Raw genomic sequence first — 19,600 nt, 5'->3', positions numbered from 1 at the left:
AAAGAAAAAAACATGCCTGGTGGTCGCTGGAACGTGATGCCCTCATTGAAACAAGAAAACAGGCATGGCAAAACTGGCAATCACAGAAAACAGAAGAAAGCAGATTGAATTTTATTACAGCTATAAAACTGGTAGATAAAAATATAAAAAGGATTAAGAAGTCACATGAAAACAAAACTCTCCTCCAAATTGATGAAGAATTTGCTAAAAACAACACAAGAAGCTTTTACAGAACTTTCAAACAAAGGTTATCAAGATACAAAGCACCCACCCTCCTATTTCGAGATGTAAATGGGACCATCGCTCACAATAACACGGAAAATTGCAAAATACTAGCACGCTACTTTGAGAAACTCTTGAATTGTGAACCCATCCTTAAAAAACTTGAATCCGTCCCAAATAACAGTGAGAAGCCGGATTCAGAACCACCGACGACTAAAGAACTGCAGAAGGCCACTTGAAAACAACAAAGCGTTCGGAGAAAACTAAATAGTGGCCGCACTATGGGAAAAGACTGACAAAAATGCAATTACATCCCTTCAGTGTGTTTTCGATAAAATCTGGAAAGAAGAAGAGATCCCCACAGAAATGAGAACAGCTCTCATCCACCCTATCCACAAAAAAGGTTCAAAGACAGACCCCAACAATTACAGAGGAATATCACTGCTGGATATAACATACAAGATACTTTCTAAAGTCATTTTGAACAGGGCAGAGCCGCAATTGGACCACAAATCGGGGAATACTAGAGAGGTTTTAGAAAGGGAAGATCATGTTCGGAACAAATACTAAACCTCAAAAACATCATGGCATACCAAAAATCAAGGACAAAGACACACGTAAACTCCTTCATTGATTTCAAAAAAGCACATGATTCGATTGTTAGAGAATCTCTATTATTAGTCCTGGAAGAAATGGGGTTTGATAAGAAAACAACTAATATTATAAAAGCGACCCTTACAAATACATTTTCGAAAGTTAAATTTATGGGCGAATTATCGGTACCCTTTGAAATAAAAACGGGAGTACGACAGGGGGATGGGCTCATACCGTTGCTGTTCAATTGTGCGCTTGAGAAAGAAGCCAGAGAATGGAACACAAATACGAGTATTAAGAGTGGTATAAGAAAGTAGCCAGAGAATGGAACACAAATATTAAGAGTGGTATAAGACAGGGTTGCAAAAAGAAGAACCTTAAAGTAAATTGCATTGCTTTTGCAGATGATATGGCCCTGTTTGCTGAAACAATGGAAGAAGCACGGGAGTAAATAGTTGAACTAAAGAAACAAGCAGCTAAAATAGGTCTTCACATCTCCTTTGAAAAAACTAAGATATTGACAAACATCAAGCACTCATGTAAATATTTCAAAGTTCAAGAACAAAAGATTGAAGTAGTAAAAGAATTCAAATATCGGAGAATGTATTAGTTGGAATGCTTGGGAAAGCAAAGCAATAGAATCCAGCAAAAATAAACTTGAATTGGCCTTCCAAATAACAAAAAATACGTACAACAAAAAATCCCTTTCATGGGGGTCCAAAATTACACATTACAAGACAGCGATTAAGCCAGAAGCACTGTATGCGGCAGAAACGCTAAACATGAATTTCAAAGGCCAAATGGAGAAACCTGAGCTAAAGGAAAGAAAAATTTTAAGAAAAATAATAGGACAAAAATTTCAGGACAATAAGATTATATACATCAAAAACGAAACTCTCTACAACAAAACTGAAAAGCTTTCAGATACTATGCGAAAAAGGAGGATACATTTTTATGGCCTTCTCAGAATGAATTCCAACAGATTAACTAAACAAATCTTAGACTTTTTCCGTAACCGCAAAACGAAACCCAACTGGTTTAAAGAAACTGAGAAAGACCTAGTAGAATTAAAGATTTCAGAAGATTAACTTATTGATCGAACAGCTAAATTAATTACTAAAGATGAAAACATAAGGTTCCAAGACAAATCTACACAAAAGTCCAAACCCTGCATCTCGGAAGAAGAGAGGAAAAGAAGATCAGAAAGAATGAAGAAATACTGGGCCCTAAGAAAAGAACAACGCACAAAGAAATGATTGATCCAGTGTACCCCAAAGAGGGCGAAACGAAAGAAGAAAGAAGACTAGACCACATAAATAAAATCTTCTGTAGGGCCCCACTATTTTTCGGCAGTACTTAGTAAAATAGTGATGCTGCCATGGCTGTTCCAAAACGTGATACGAGCAGATGAGCACAGATTTGACCAAAGCACCGTTATGTCAGCTACGGAAACCCCATCAGCAGGTTTCCACCTTGAGGTATGAGCCAGTGGCCAGCACTACAATAATGCAGCAGAAAGGTAGGGCAACTAAGACATCAGCTGACCAGTTACTACACATCCTAGCTACTCACTTGTTTTAGCATATGTGGCTGGAAGCAGTGCATTGGAAAAATAAGTAGTCACTCTACCAGTGTAAAACCCATCATTTTTAGCCCAAGAGATTGCAGTCTGGCACCATCATATGTGAGGGAAGTTCTCCAAGGAGCCACCGTGAGACTTGGTCTCCATGCACAGAAGGCCTACCATTGGCTCTGACTCCACCACTGAGGACTTAGAGCCTCCCAGTTCTGGGCTCACTTAAACTGTGGCCAGCCTTCTGCGCTGTGGAGCAGCCATTCGAGATTGGGGCAGTGCAGCCACTCAACAATTTATGCCTGGGTAAGTATAGTGGTGCTGTATGCCTCTGCTTGCAAGTGTGGACGCCACTGCTAAGGATTGCCTTCCTCTTCAAAAATTAGGGCAGGGCCCCAGGCCTTCCAGCACATTCTAGCTTAAGCTCTAGAGCAGTGCCCAGGGGGTACATGTGTTGTTGCAGACTATACACTCCATCATTCCTGTCCAGGTACTGGAAGCACAGCAGGACGCTGGCCATCTGCTTGCCTCAGTGCCTCCACACTCACTGTCTTCATCACATTCCCAGGGGAGAGTTCGCACTGTACGGTGTCACTATGAGTGTTGTTGTTTGTTCTCCAATAAAATGTGTGACTAATAATGAAGATTCCTTGAATCAGTCATCACCGTGACAACAACCCACTGCTTCAACTCAATCCTGTCACTGTAGAGGTAATCCACCTTGGGCTTCTACATTTAGAATTTTTCAAATCATTTGCCCGACAAACCCCTATCGGACAAATAGTTAAATACATGAGCAGTTCAGCATGCATACTTAGTAAAAGAAAAGAAAGAAACTTATATTTTGACTCAAAGCTAAAAAAAAAAAAACGCTTATATTTTGACTCAAAGCTACATATATGACAATGGGTATGTAGTAAAGAACTCAAATGACCTGATACAGCGAATTAAAGAGGATCAGATTGCAACCTATTCAAAATTTATTACCTTAGATGTAAACAATGTGTAAACCAACGTACCAGTTTGTGAAACTATTGAAATTGAGCATAATTTAGAAACACGTGGTAAAATGTGAGCAATTGCAATGGAACAAATCATTACTTTACACTTTACTAAAACTGGCACTCTCCCGTAAGTGTTTCAGGGCGAACAGCCAACTATATGTACAGGAGCACGCTTTGGCAAAGAGAAATCGCCTTGCTGATACACTAGCTAATATATTTGTTCATCATATCAAGCACAATTTTTTAAACCATCCAGAATCGACTAATAAATTTCAGCACTATCACAGGTATGTAGATGACACACTAATTTTGCTTGAAGGAACAGAAAACGAAACAGACATCTTCAATTTACAGTGAAATAGTTTATGTAAATATATTCCATTCACAACAGAACACGAAAAGAACAATAGTAAACTTCCTAGATCTTGAAATCACAAAACATGCACCAATACTCAAGTTTACCATCTATCAAAACCAGACAGACACAGATTGCATAATCCGCAATAGCTCTTCTGTTTTTACATCTACGTCACTCCACGAGCCACCATACGGCACGTGGAGGAGGGTACCTTGTACCACATCAGTAATTTCCTTCCCAGTTCACTCGCAAATATAGCGAGAGAAAATCGACTACTATATGCCTGTATATGTGCCCTAATTTCTAGGATCTTATCTTCCTGGTACTCGCGCGAAATGTAGGTTGGCGGCAGTAGAATCGTTCTGTAGTCATTTTCAGAAGCCGGTATCCTAAATTTTCTCAATAGTGTTCCTCGAAAAGAACATTACCTTCCGTCCATGGATTCCCATTTGAATTCCTACAACATCTCTGCAATAGCTGCGTATTGTTCGAACCTACCGGTAATAAATCTAGCAGGCCACCTGTGAATTCCTTCGATGCCTTCCTTCAGTCCAACCTGGTCGGGATCCTAAACTCTCGAGCCGTACTGTAGAATGAGTCACATTAGTGTGCTATACGCTTTACTCTTTACAGATGAACGCCACATTCCCATAATTCTCCCAATAAATCGAAGTCGACCACTCGCATTCCCCACCACAATCCTTACATGCTAATTCCATTTCATATCACATTGTAAAGTTACGTCTTTACGGTGTCAAGTAGCACATTGCTAATAATGTATTCAAATATTACGGGATTGTTTTTCCCACTCATCTGCATTAACTTACATTTTTCTGCATTTAGAGCTACCTGCCATTCATCACACCAACTAGAAATTTTGTCTAGTTCTGAACAATATCCCTGATGTAGCACCGTTTTTCATAGTTTTTATACATGTAAAACTTCCTTTTTAAATGCCTAATAGAACATTAACTCGAGAAATATGCAAATTTCGCTGTGTTACTAGTATGAGTAGTCAGTGATTGTGCATGCAGTTTTCTCCTTCCTATTCTCTTCATTCTTTAATTCGATAACCTTCTTGCCACTTCTTATGACAATTGTAGTTCAGCTTTTAGCTGCAATGACTTTTCCTCGCAGCAGAGCAGGCTATGTCAGAGTTGAGTAACAGGTGGGTTTCACATGGAGTGACCACTAGCGGCAAGCCCTCGGCTTCCAAATAAATGCACTACTGGCCATTAAAACTGCTGCACCAAGAAGAAATGCAGATGATAAACGGGTATTCATTGGACATTTATATTATACTAGAACTGACGTAATTACATTTTAACGAAATTTGGGTGCATAGATCCTGAGAAATCAGTATCCAGAACAACCACCTCTGGCCATAATAACGGCCTTGATACGCCTCAGCATTGAGTCAAACAGACCTTGTATGGCGTGTACAGGTACAGCTGCCCATGCAGCTTCAACGCGATACCACTGTTCATCAAGAGTAGTGACTGGCGTATTGTGACGAGCCAGTTGCTCGGCCACCATTGACCAGATATTTTCAATTGTTGAGAGATGTGGAGAATCTGGTGGCCAGAGCAGCAGTCGAACATTTAACGTATCTAGGACGGCCCGTACAGGCCCTGCAACATGCGGTTGTGCATTACCCTACTGAAATGTAGGGTTTCGCAGGGATCGAATGAAGGTTAGAGCCACGGGTCGTAACAAGTTCAAAATGGTTCAAATGGCTCTGAGCACTATGGGACTCAACTGCTGAGGTCATAAGTCCCCTAGAACATAGAACTACTTAAACCTAACTAACCTAAGGACAACACACACATCCATGCCCGAGGCAGGATTCGAACCTGCGACCGTAGCGGTCGCGCGGTTCCAGACTGTAGTGCCAGAACCGCTCGCCCACCAGCGGCCGGCCTCGTAACAAGTCTGAAATGTAACGTCCACTGTTCAAAGTGCCGCCAATGTGAACAAGAGGCGACCGAGACGTGTAACCAGTGGCACCCCATACCATTACGCCGGGTGATACGCCAGTATGGCATTGACGAATACACGCTTCCAATGTGCGTTCACGGCGATGTCGCCAAACACGAATGCGACCATCACGATGCTGTAAACAGAACCTGGATTCATCCGAAAAAACGAGGTTTTGCCATTCGTGCACCCAGGTTCGTCTTTGAGTACACCATCGCAGGCGCTCCTGTCTGTGATGCAGCGTCAAGGGTAACAGTAGCCATGGTCTCCGAGCTGATAGTCCATGCTGCTGCAAACGTCGTCGAACTGTTGGTGCAGATAGTTGTTGTCTTGCAAACATCCCCATCTGTTGACTCAGGGATCGAGACGTGGCTGCACGATCCGTTACAGCCATGCAGATAAGATGCCTGTCATCTCGACTGCTAGTGATACGAGGCCGTTGGGATCCAGCACGGCCCTCCGTATTACCCTCCTAAACCCACTGATTCCATATTCTGCTAACAGTCATTGGAGCTCGACCAACGCGAGCAGCAGTATCGCGATACGATAAACCGCAATCGCGATAGGCTACAATACCACCTTTATCAAAGTCGGAAACATGATGGTACGCATTTCTCCTCCTTACACGAGGCAACACAACAACGTTTCACCAGGCAACGCCGGTCAACTGCTGTTTGTGTATAAGAAATCGGCTGGAACCTTTCCTCATGTCAGCATGTTCAAGGTGTCGCGACCGGCGCCAACCTTGTGTGAATGCTCTGAAAAACTAATCATTTGCATGTCACAGCATCTTCTCCCTGTCGGTTAAATTTCGCGTCTGTAGCACGTCTCTTCGTGGTGTAGCAATTTTAATGGCCAGGTGTGTATCTTGACAATGGCTGACGAGAAGAGATGGCCGGAAAGGCGGCACCTTCTACTGAGACAGACATTATGGCTTCACAGAGAGCCATCGTCCATGTACGGCGGGACATATAAAGTCGTTTTTGCCTCCGAAGTAGACAACAGGCTTCAGGCCCAGTGAAAACTCGAAACAAGTTTTCTCGTCACCATTATCCTACACCTAAGTTGGAAAGATCGTTCCTCACCACACACTGGGGAGGCGGCTCTCTTGGAAGTCAAAATCTGAGAATTTAGTCCGAGGGACAGTGGAATTCCTCCCCCGACCACTACTGATTAGTTTTGTTCTTTCTAGAGGAACTCTGGACCGTATGTGAGAATGCTGTGACTTCAGCAATGTGTAAAAAGAAAATTGCTGATTGACTTAAATGCCATGACATCAGAGGGTCCATAGGAGACGCTTCTCTGACAAGCGTAAAATGTAACAACATGAGCGACTGAACAGTTTTTTTTAAATTTGTAATACTCTCTGCATTGTGGTCTGGCCTGTGATTGGCCGAGGCATTCAAAAAATGACATTAAGAGTGGAACGTGGAGCTTCATAAGGTCCAACCTGAAAGTCTGACATCACTTCTATTTTCTGAGTCAGGCTCACCGGTTTACAAGATTAACAGGCATCTCTGTGTCTGGTTGCCATGGCAACGGACAGGAGGTACTCCAGCTTGGTAATTACACTATTGGCCATTAAAATTGCTACACCAAGAAGAAATGCAGATGATAAACGGGTATTCATTGGACAAATATATTATACTAGAACTGACATGTGATAACATTTTCACGCAATTTGGGTGCATAGATCCTGAGCAATTAGTACCCAGAACGACCACCTCTGACCGTAATAACGGTCTTGATACGCCTGAGCATTGAGTCAAACAGAGCTAGGATGGCGTGTACAGTTACAGTTGCCCATGCAGCTTCAACACCATACCACAGTTCATCAAGAGTAGTGACTGGCGTATTGTGACGAGCCAGTTGCTCGGCCACCATTGACCAGGCGTTTTCAGTTGGTGAGAAATCTGGAGAATGTGCTGGCCAGGGCAGCAGTCTAACATTTTCTGTATCCAGAAAGGCCCGTACAGGACCTGCAACATGCGGTTGTCCATTATCCTGCTGAAATGTAGGGTTTCGCAGGGATCGAATGAAGGGTAGAGCCACGGGTCGTAACACATCTGAAATGTAAGGTCCACTGTTCAAAGTGCCGTCTATGGGAACACGAGGTGACCGAGACGTGTAACCAATGGCACCCCATACCATCACGCCGGGTGATACGCCAGTATGGCGATGACGAATACACGCTTCCAATGTGCGTTCACCGCGATGTCGCCAAACACGGATGCAACCATCATGACTCTGTAAACAGAACCTGGATTCGTCCGAAAAAATGACGTCCCCATCTGTTGACTCAGGGATCGAGACGTGGCTGCACGATCCGTTACAGTTATGCGGATAAGATGCTGTCATCTCGATTGCCAGTGATACGAGGCCGTTGGGATCCATCACGACGTTCCGTATTACCCTCCTGAACCCACCAATTCCATATTCTGCTAACAGTCATTGGATCTTGAGCAACGCGAGCAGCAATTTCGCGATACGATAAACCGCAATCGCGATAGGCTACAATACCACCTTTATCAAAGTCGGAAACGTGATGGTACGCATTTCTCCTCCTTACACGAGGCATCACAACAACGTTTCACCAGGCAACGCCGGTCAACTGCTGTTTGTGTATGAGAAATCGGTTGGAAACTTTCCTCATGTCAGCACTTGTAGGTGTCGCCACCGGCGCCAACCATGTGTGAATGCTCTGAAAAGCTAATCATTTGCATATCACAGCATCTTCTTCCTGTCGGTTAAATTTCGCGTCTGCAGCGCGTCATCTTCGTGGTGTAGCAATTTTAAAGGCCAGAGGTGTACCAAGTGCAGACCGGCCATCTGCCTTAGCACACAGCCAAGTAGACGGTTTCCCATTTAGCCTTCAGTTGTAACAGACTAAACTATATTCATAACTGCAAGATCTGACAGACTTCTGGATATGGTTACGCAAAGTGGAAAGGATCGTTTTCTGATCCGTGTTAGGGCAGTTTACGCTCTAAGTGCGGGTTTATTCAGGAGCTTCACTCAGGGTCATATGATTAACCCTTCCATTAGAGTTTTTTTCTTCGCTTTGTTTTGAATTTTGCCCAAGTCCAAAGATAGGTTTTTCTGTTCCTTTGGATGCATACCGTCATCCTTCTTAAATTAAATTTAGATATGATTTTTCGGAAAATTCTTTCAGCATAGGGCAGATTTAATCGTGATTCAATCAGGCCAGACGAGCCTGTAAGAACAGACCCAACGTGCAGAACGCGCGCCAACCAGCGCCAGTTGTTACGACCAGACGCCAGTCACTCTCTATACCGCTCAGCCCCGGCATGCTAGAGAAGTCAGGTGGCAAAACTCAGTTTCTTTCGGTTCAAGATTTTGCTTTGCTCTTTAATGCACGCACTGATTTTCGTTAACATGTGCAATGCACATTCATTGTTATTCGGGAAGGACAATTTGTCTTTTAAATGAGAAGTAGAAATGTGTTGGTTTCTATTTCCATTTTTCCGTATCCAAACACACATCAACTAATTCAATTAAACTCTTTGTTGTTCTTCTGTTGGAGGTTATGGTTGATATTTAATGTGATCAACAGCTGTTGAAATCATTTTCAATGCCCATTTTTTATGTAGTGAAAATAAATGCTATTCTATTCATTGAACGTATATGTTTGTAATTACAATGAAATGAACACCCTTAGCTGCTTACAGGCGTTGACACACGTCAACGGGGACAGATGAAAATGTGTGCCCCGACCGGGACTTGAACCTGGGATCTCCTGGTTACATGACAGACGCTCTATTCCTTTTTTATTTTATTTTTAAATCTTATTTTGTTCGCTTTAGTTCGTTGCATCTGCTCGGAGCGGACGTCGTAAGACATCCACTGAAGTTCGTTGTTGATCGATTAACTCAGTTTTTTTTTTTATTACAGAGGGCACGTAACTCTCTGACCGAACACGCTGAGCTACTGTGCCGGCAGTCTGAGCCACCGAGGACACAGAGAATAGCGCGACTGCAGGGACATGTCCGAAAGAACAGATACCATCTTAGTAAATGTGTATGTTTGTTTAAAGCAGTAGCAACATTCATCCTTGAAATTTGAGTGTTATGATTGCAGATTTTTAAAAAAATACTAAATTTAAACACATTTGAGTCAGATGATTTATTGACAAGGACCAAATTCAATTCATGTAAGTCAGATGCAGTATTAAAAGTAGTTAGGAGCAAGAGTAATTTGTGTTAAATACGGGATGTTAAATTGGATGTCTCAGGATCTAATAAATTCCTTTAGATACAGTTTTCAGATCCCTGCATGGATTTATGTGACATTAAACTTGATCTTTGAGCAACTCATCTATCTGAGAGCCTATTCCATACAGAGTGGTCCATTGATCGTGACCGTGCCAAATATCTCACGAAATAAGCGTCAAACGAAAAAACTACAAAGAAAGAAACTTGTCTAGCTTGAAGGTGGAAACCAGATGGCGCTATGGTTGGCCCGCTAAATGGCGTTGCCGTAGGTCAAACGGATATAAACTGCGTTTTTTTTAATTAGGAACCCCAATTTTTTACTACATTTTCGTTTAGTACGTAAAGAAATATGAATGTTTTAGTTGGGCCACTTTTTTCGCTTTGTGATAGATGGCGCTGTAATATTCACGAACATATGGCTCACAATTTTAGACGAACAGTTCGTAACAGGTAGGTTTTTTTAAATTAAAATACAAAACGAAGGTACGTTTGAACATTTTATTTCGGTTGTTCCAATGTGATACATGTACCTTTGTGAACTTATCATTTCTGAGAACGCATGCTGTTACAGCGTGACTACCTGTAAATACCACATTAATGCAATTAATGCTCAAAATGATGTCCGTCAACCTCAATGCATTTGGCAATACGTGTAACGGCATTCCTCTCAACAGCGAGTAGTTCGCATTCCGTAATGTTCGCACATGCAGTGACAATGCGCTGACGCACAGAAAGAAACCCGGGGACGTCAGATCCGGTGAACGTGCCGGCCATGGTATGGTGCTTCGACGACCAATCCACCATGAAATATGCTATTCAGCACCGCTTCAACCGCACGCGAGCTATGTGCGGGACATTCATCATGTTGGAAGTACATCGCCATTCTGTCATGCAGTGAAACATCTTGTAGTAACATCGGTAGAACAGTACGTACGAAATCAGCATACATTGAACCATTTAGATTGCCATCAATAAAATGGGGGCCAATTATCCTTCCTCCCATAATGCCGCACCATAAATTAACACGCCAAGGTCGCTGATGTTCCACTTGTCGCAGCCATCGTGGATTTTCCGTTGCCCAATAGTGCATATTACGCCGGCTTACGTTACCGCTGTTGGTGAATGACGCTTCGTCGCTAAATAGAACGCGTGCAAAAAATCTGTCATCGTCCCGTAATTTCTTTTGTGCCCAGTGGCAGAACTGAACACGACGTTCAAAGAAGTCGCCATGCAATTCCTGGTGCATAGAAATATGGTACGGGTGCAATCGATGTTGATGTAGCGTTTTCAACACCGACGTTTTTGAGATTCCCGGCTCTCGCGCAATTTGTTTGCTACTGATGTGCGGATTAGCCGCGACAGCAGCTAAATCACCAACTTGGGCATCATCATTTGTTGCAGGTCGTGGTTGACGTTTCACATGTGGCTGAACACTTCCTGTTTCCTTAAATAACGCAACTATCCGACGAACGGTTAGGACACTTGGATGATGTCGTCCAGGATACCGAGCAGCATTAATAGCACACGCCCCTTGGGCATTTTGATCACAATAGCCAAACATCAACACGATATCGACCTTTTCCGCAATTGGTAAACGGTCCATTTTAACACGGGTAATGTATCACGAAGCAAATACCGTCCGCACTGACGGAATGTTACGTGATACCACGTACTTATACGTTTGAGACTATTACAGCGCCGTCTATGACAAAGCGAAAAAACTGGTCCAACTAAAACATTCAGATTTCTTTACGTACTACACGAATATGTAATAAAAAATTAGGGTTCCCATTTTTAAAAATACGCAGTTGATATCCGTTTGACCTATGGCAGCGCCATCTAGCGGGCCAACCATAGCGCCATCTGGTTTCCCCCTTCAAGCAAGACTAGTTTCGTTCTTTGTAGTTTTCTCGTTTGATGCTTATTTCGTGAGATATTTGGCCCGGTCAGTATCAGTTGACCACCATGTATACTTGTACCTTTGTTAACGTCGGCAGTGGGGCATCACGTCAAATGCTTTTCGCAAAAATCTAGAAATATGGAATCTGCCTGTTGTCCTTCATCCATAGTTCACTGTATATCGTGTGAGAAAAGGGCAAACTGAACTTCGCATGTGGGATGTTTTCTGAAACAGTGTTGACTGATGTCCATAAGCTTCTCGGTCTCTAGGAAATTTATAATATTCGAACTGAGAATACGTTCAAGAATTTTGCAGCAAACCAATGTTAAGGGTATTAGTCTGTAAATTTGTGGGTCCGTTCCTTTACCCTTCTTATACCCAGGAGTAACCTGAGTTTTTTTCCAGTCCCTTGGGACGTTGCGCTGGGCAAGAGATTCGCAGTAAATACAAACTTTACTTAGTAGAGTAAATTTACTCTTTGTAAAACCGAAATGGGCATTGTCATCTGAAAGCACATAAAGAGGTATATTTTTTAACCTGTACAGAGCTATGTGTTGGCTAAAGAAAACAATATTTGAATTAGAGACACTAAGAAAAGTAGCAAAACATAATGGTTACAATCCCACCTTAGTCGACAAAGTTTATACCAGCAAATTACATGCAAATAGAAACAAAATAAAAGACAGCATTGCCCTATGACAGATAAATTATAGCAAAAATAGACAATCTACACAATTCACTATTATTCCACAGCCGCGCTTAGTGGCCGCGTGGTTTGAGGCGCCATGTCACGGATTGACCGGCGTCTCCCGCCGGAGGTTCGAGTCCTCCCTCAGGCATGGGTGTGTGTGTTGTTCTTAGCGTTAGTTAATTTTAGTTAGTTTAAGCAGTGTGTAAATCTAGGGACCGATGACCTTAGCAGTTTGGTCCCTTAGGAATTCCCTCACATTTGAACATTATTTCATATTCGGGGAAATTATTGGATAAAATCTGGCTTCAACAAACGAAACCTAAAAATAAGCTTCAGAATACACAACAGCCGACAGTCGAAAATTAGTTGTAACGTAGAACAGCCCTATAAGTTTGCCTGTTCACCTGTTTATAAGTTAAAGTTCTGTAACCACGAGCAAATTTACATAGGAAAAAACGAAGAAATTTTAAAACAAGTTTTAAAGACGAGCTGAATCTGGCTGGTATGAACATATCTTCATTTATTTCAACCTTAAAAGAATAAAACCGCATGGTCAGTGATATGATAGAATGTCTATCAGTCATACATATTACTGAAACAGGCAGCTTACTAAATATTTTGAGCAAATAGAAATTTTCACATTTATAATGAAACACTCTGACATATTTTAAATGAAGAAGCAATTTAAAAAAAAAAAAAAACTTTTGTCGAAAATTTCACTAGTATCCTTTAACACATTTCCTTGTTCTGTTAACAGAGATAATACAAGATATAAGAAATGTTATCTGTTGTTCATGGTTTGCAATAAATAACAATCTTTGCCCATTCAGCAATTGTCACTGACAAGTACATATTCTCATAAAAATAACTTTACGATAATTTTAAACCATCATCTTTGGCATATGCTAAAAAGCAGTACACATGATGCACATCGCATTACAGTAATATAGAAAAATGCATACTCATAAAACACTATAGACTAAAATACATATTATAGGAAATGTTTGTCTTCTGTATTACATATACCGCTGATAATGGATGGACACCTGAAACTAGTCTGATAAAATAAACTACCTTCAAAAAGCAGCTTACACCATGTACATAAACATTAATATAACATCTGCAATATATCAAGTCTCTGAAATCCATCCAGTTGCTGTGCAACAAAGGAAAGCCAAGCTATTGAACTATGGCCTTGTTCCCTTGATGTCTTATGACCTACTCCTGAGGAACATGTCCAGTTCAATGCTTCTATGTAATTCTTCAGTGTAAAGACGTCCAGCTATTTCATTAGCTCTGCTCTCCTTTATAACAGACATGGGAAACCTTTGGTGACCCATGGGTCTGATTCATATATTTACTCAAGCCCGCAAACCACTTCATGAAGTAACATCACAATACCGCTCTTAGTGCATGAAGTCAAAACTATAGAGACTGTGATGTCAGTGTTTATGGCATAACACTTCTACATGAAAGGCAATCCTTTCCTGACACATGACGCCAGCAAATTATGCCTCAAAACACATGTTTCTGAGCGTACGTTCATTTCATGTTCACACCATCTTCAGATGTTTTCATTTATTTGTGCAATATGAACATCATTTCTTTACTTACGACATTTTACAATAGATGTCTTAACTGCTTCCGTTGCAAGATTTTGCAGCGCCTCGCTTTCTCACCCACGAATTTCTTCTGTGGGCTGAAGTGAAACCAGCTGCAGGCCAGATCCAGGCCATGGGCCACTGGTTGCTCACCTGTGCTTTATAATAAATGTTCTTGGATTCATCTGCCGAATATTGTATATTATAAATATCTCTGTTGACCACTTTGATAGGTATGATTTCTTCAGTGCAGTCTTATATTTTGAAATATACATTAAATCAAGTACGTTAAATTTTTGCCTGGATGGATTCAACCTTTTAATACGCTTATAGACAGTATTCACAGGCGACCATGAATGCTAGATGATTTCATCTCTATTGTTCAATGTGCAGTACTGCTATACCGTTCAATTATTTGTGGGAGAATATCAGTGCATTTGTATCATCCACGAAGATTAAAATATATCCACATGTGTGTATTTAGCATTCTGTTCAAATGTCCACAATACAGGCTTTCATCTGGGAGAATGTCGAATAGTGGTGTATACTATAGTGCTCCTGTGCCACCACGAAATATCTATTATAAAACTCACCATCATTGTCAATTGGAAGTTGTGTTGGGCTGTAGCTCGTCTCTATCTGCAGCAAATTATTCATCTTCTCTTTCCAATAAGCTGAATGAAATACAAATCTTGTTAAATGATATGACTGATATTTCTGTTTTATGCTTTACTGAGCACTGGCTAAATAAAGACACGACAGAGTTAGCACACCTACCTCAGTTTAAATTAGCTGGCACATTTTGTAGAGAAGTATTCAAGCATGTTGGTAGCTGCATATATGTTCGAGAAGATATAGACTTCACTAACAGAGACAAATTTGACAACTTATCTAAAGAAAGAGACATAGAACTCTCAATAGAAGAACTGCCAACTGCAAATTCTATAATCATCTGTGTATATAGGTTACCAGATGGTTTTTATAATCATATGTTTTTATAATCATATGGAAGAACTGTTAGAGGATTTCAACACCATCAAAAAAAAATATTATATGTGGAAATTTCTATGTTGATTTCTCCAAACCCAGTCAATTTAAAGATGAAATCAAAGATTTACTGAAGTCCTTTAACCTAAAACCAACTACAACTAACCCAACTCATATAACCACTACTTCTGCAACAACCATAGGTCAGGTGTTTGTAAATACAGATAAATATACCTGCAACACACAGACTGCAAACACTGGTTTTAGTGATCACAATGCCCAAATACTAACAATCGCTATTCCAGGAAACACAAAAGCCCAGAAAACTAGAGCTATTGTCAGGAAGTTTAACAATGAAAACATAGATTACTTTTGTTCTCTATTGAGAAGAGAAATCTGGACTGATGTTTACATCTCAAACAACACAGATAACAAGTTTGATAAATTTATGGCCGTGTACAAACATTCTTTTGAAATAGCCTTTCATAAACAAACATCACTTATAAATTCTGTACACAAATTAAATAAATGGATCACAACAGGAGTAAAAATATCATGCCAGAATAAAAGGAACTTATACGAATGTTCAAAGCAAACCACAAATCCTTTATTTATCAACTACTTTAAACAATATAAACAAATACTTAGACAAGTTTTAACAAAACGAAAGAAAATTGAAAATGACAAACAAATAAAAAACTCCAGGAATAAGACTAAAGCAACCTGGAGTATCATAAAAAGAGAAATAGATACTTCATCATTAGCCCACAAAAATATAGAACTTCGTGAAAACAACAATAAAATAATCAACCCCACAGTTGTGGCTAATAAATTTAACAACTACTTTTCTAACGTAGCACACCACCTGATTACCAAACATTACAACTCACAACCAGACAGCAATACACTCCAGTCAGATACAAAAATTCTGACAAGAACCCTATTTGGAATTATCTGTCATTATAAAACGGTTACCCAATAAGTATTCAGCAGGTACTGATGAAATACCAGATATTATCATCAAAGTAAATGCAACATCTATCGCAGAAGCATTAACAAATATTTTCAATCCACCATTCATGAGTGGCATATCCACAAAAAATCTGAAATGACAAACGTGACACCATTGTACAAGAAAGGGGACAAACATGGAGCCGCAAACTATAGACCAGTATCAGTATTGTCAGGCCTTGGCAAAATTCTTGAAAAACTACTTCTTAGAAGCATGACAGCGTTTCGAAATAAAGAAAACGTAATAAGTGATGCGCAACTTGGATGCAGAACTGGCAGATCAACATAGTCAGTTACTTATACCTTCTTAAGTGCAATTCTAACTGCAGCAGATAATAAGAAACATGTGTCTGTGATATTTCTTGGCCTTAGTAACTGGTCATAATACTCTGTTGCAGAAGCTAGGTAATTATGGAACATGAAGCCTGCCAAACAAGTGGATACATTCCTCCCTTCATGACCGTCAACAGATCACTCAAATAAAATACAAAGACATAAAAACACAACAAATTTTTAATTTTTTTAGTAATGCACAAAATATTACATATAGAGTTCCTCAAGGGTCAGTCCTTGGGCCAATTCTTTTCATTCTTTATATTAATGATTTCTCAGAAAAAATAACTAAAGGGACAACATTACTTTTTGCAAATGACACAAATATCTGAATCGAAGCATGTGATGAGGAAAGCCTACAAAAACAGCTAGAGGTATAATACAAAATTTAACACAATGATTCAGAACAAACAAGCTAATAATAAATAATGAAAAAACAATGACAGTCAATTTCCACAGTTCACACAAACTACATCCTGCAAGACTGATTTTTAAAATTGATGGAAAAACTGTCTCACCTTTGAGCGACACAAAATTTTTAGGTATACATATTTAGCAAAACCTAAAATGGGACACACATCTTAATCATGTAAATAAAAAGTTAAACTTAGGTATGCAGCTAGAATCCTCTCACAAAATACATACTGTGTGTCAGTGATCACAATGTACCATGGCAGTATTCAGTCACTGCTGATATATGGCATTGTCTTTTGTGGGAACTCCACAGGTACAAACAAAACATTTAGGTTACAGAAAAAGATTGTTAGAATAATAAACCATGATAAGTACAGACTCCTGTAGACCAATATTTAAAAATCTCAATATACTGCCTCTTCCTTGGTTATATATGTATGAAATATTGAATTTCACAAAAGAAAGTATTTTAAAAGATGAAAATATCTTCAAGTATAAATGAGATTTCCACACTCATGATACTAGGCAGAAGCATTACTTACATGTCAATACAGTAAGTACAAACATTTGTTAGAGAGGAGTGTACCATACTGGCATAATTCTGTACAATCACATGCCATCCTATTTGAAACATCATCGTCATCATTTAAGACTGATTATGCCTTTCAGCGTTCAGTCTGGAGCATAGCCCCCCTTATACAGTTCCTCCATGATCCCCTATTCAGTGCTAACATTGGTGCCTCTTCTGATGTTAAACCTATTACTTCAAAATCATTCTTAACCGAATCCAGGTACCTTCTCCTCGGTCTGCCCCGACTCCTTCTACCCTCTACTGCTGAATCCATGAGTCTCTTGGGTAACCTTGCTTCTCCCATGCGTGTAACATGACCCCACCATCTAAGCCTGTTCGCCCTGAATGCTACATCTACAGAGTTCATTCCCAGTTTTTCTTTGATTTCCTCATTGTGGACACCCTCCTGCCATTGTTCCCATCTACTAGTACCTGCAATCATCCTAGCTACTTTCATATCCGTAACCTCAACCTTGTTGATAAGGTAACCTGAATCCACCCAGCTTTCGCTCCCATACAACAAAGTTGGTCGAAATATTGAACGGTGCACAGATAACTTAGTCTTGGTACTGACTTCCTTCTTGCAGAAGAGAGTAGATCGTAGCTGAGCGCTCACTGCATTAGCTTTGCTACACCTCGCTTCCAGTTCTTTCACTATGTTGCCATCCTGTGAGAATATGCATCCTAAGTACTTGAAACCGTCCACCTGTTCTAATTTTGTTCCTCCTATTTGGCACTCAATCCGTTTATATTTCTTTCCCACTGACATTACTTTCGTTTTGGAGATGCTAATCTTCATACCATAGTCCTTACATTTCTGATCTAGCTCTGAAATATTACTTTGCAAACTTTCAATCGAATCTGCCATCACAACTAAGTCATCCGCATATGCAAGACTGCTTATTTTGTGTTCACATATCTTAATCTCACCCAGCCAGTCTATTGTTTTCAACATATGATCCATAAATAATATGAACAACAGTGGAGACAGGTTGCAGCCTTGTCTTAACCCTGAAACTACTCAGAACCATGAACTCAATTTACCATCAACTCTAACTGCTGCCTGACTATCCATGTAAAGACCTTTAATTGCTTGCAAAAGTTTGCCTCCTATTCCATAATCTTGTAGAACAGACAATAACTTCCTCCTAGGAACCCGGTCATATGCCTTTTCTAGATCTATAAAGCATAGATACAATTCCCTGTTCCACTCATAACACTTCTCCATTATTTGCCGTAAGCTAAAGATCTGGTCCTGACAACCTCTAAGAGGCCTAAACCCACACTGATTTTCATCCAATTGGTCCTCAACTAATACTCGCACTTTCCTTTCAACGATACCTGAGAAGATTTTACCCACAATGCTGATTAAAGAGATACCTCTGTAGTTGTTACAATCTTTTCTGTTTCCATGTTTAAAGATTGGTGTGATTACTGCTTTTGTCCAGTCTGATCGAACCTGTCCCAACTCCCAGGCCATTTCAATTATCCTGTGTAGCCATTTAACACCTGACATTCCACTGTATTTGATGAGTTCCGACTTAATTTCATCCACCCCAGCCGCTTTATTGCACTGCAATCTATTGACCATTTTTTCCACTTCCTCAAATGTGATCCTATTTCCATCATCATTCCTATCCCATTCTACCTCGAAATCTGAAACATTACTGATCGCATTTTCACCTACATTGAGCAACTCTTCAAAATATTCCCTCCATCTGCCCAAGGCATCCACAGGATTCACCAGCAGTTTTCCTGACCTGTCCAAAATACTTGTCATTTCCTTCTTACCTCCCTTTCGAAGACTGCTAATTACACTCCAGAATGGTTTTCCAGCAGCTTGACCCATAGTCTCCAACCTGTTTCCAAAGTCTTCCCAAGATTTCTTCTTGGATGCTGTAATTATCTGTTTGGCTTTGTTTCTTTCTTCAACATAACTTTCTCTGTCTACCTGAGTTCTAGTATGGAGTCATTTCTGATACACCTTCTTTTTCCTTTTACAGGCTGCCTTGACTGTGTCATTCCACCAAGCTGTTTGCTTCATCCTACTTTTACACACTACTGTTCCAAGACATTCTTTAGCCACTTCTAGTACTGCGTCCCTGTACCTTGTCCATTCCTTTTCCAATGAC

This window comes from Schistocerca serialis, chromosome 3 (genome assembly GCF_023864345.2).
Source record: "Schistocerca serialis cubense isolate TAMUIC-IGC-003099 chromosome 3, iqSchSeri2.2, whole genome shotgun sequence".
Taxonomy (NCBI): Eukaryota; Metazoa; Arthropoda; class Insecta; order Orthoptera; family Acrididae; genus Schistocerca; species Schistocerca serialis.
This window is presented reverse-complemented; position numbering follows the sequence as displayed.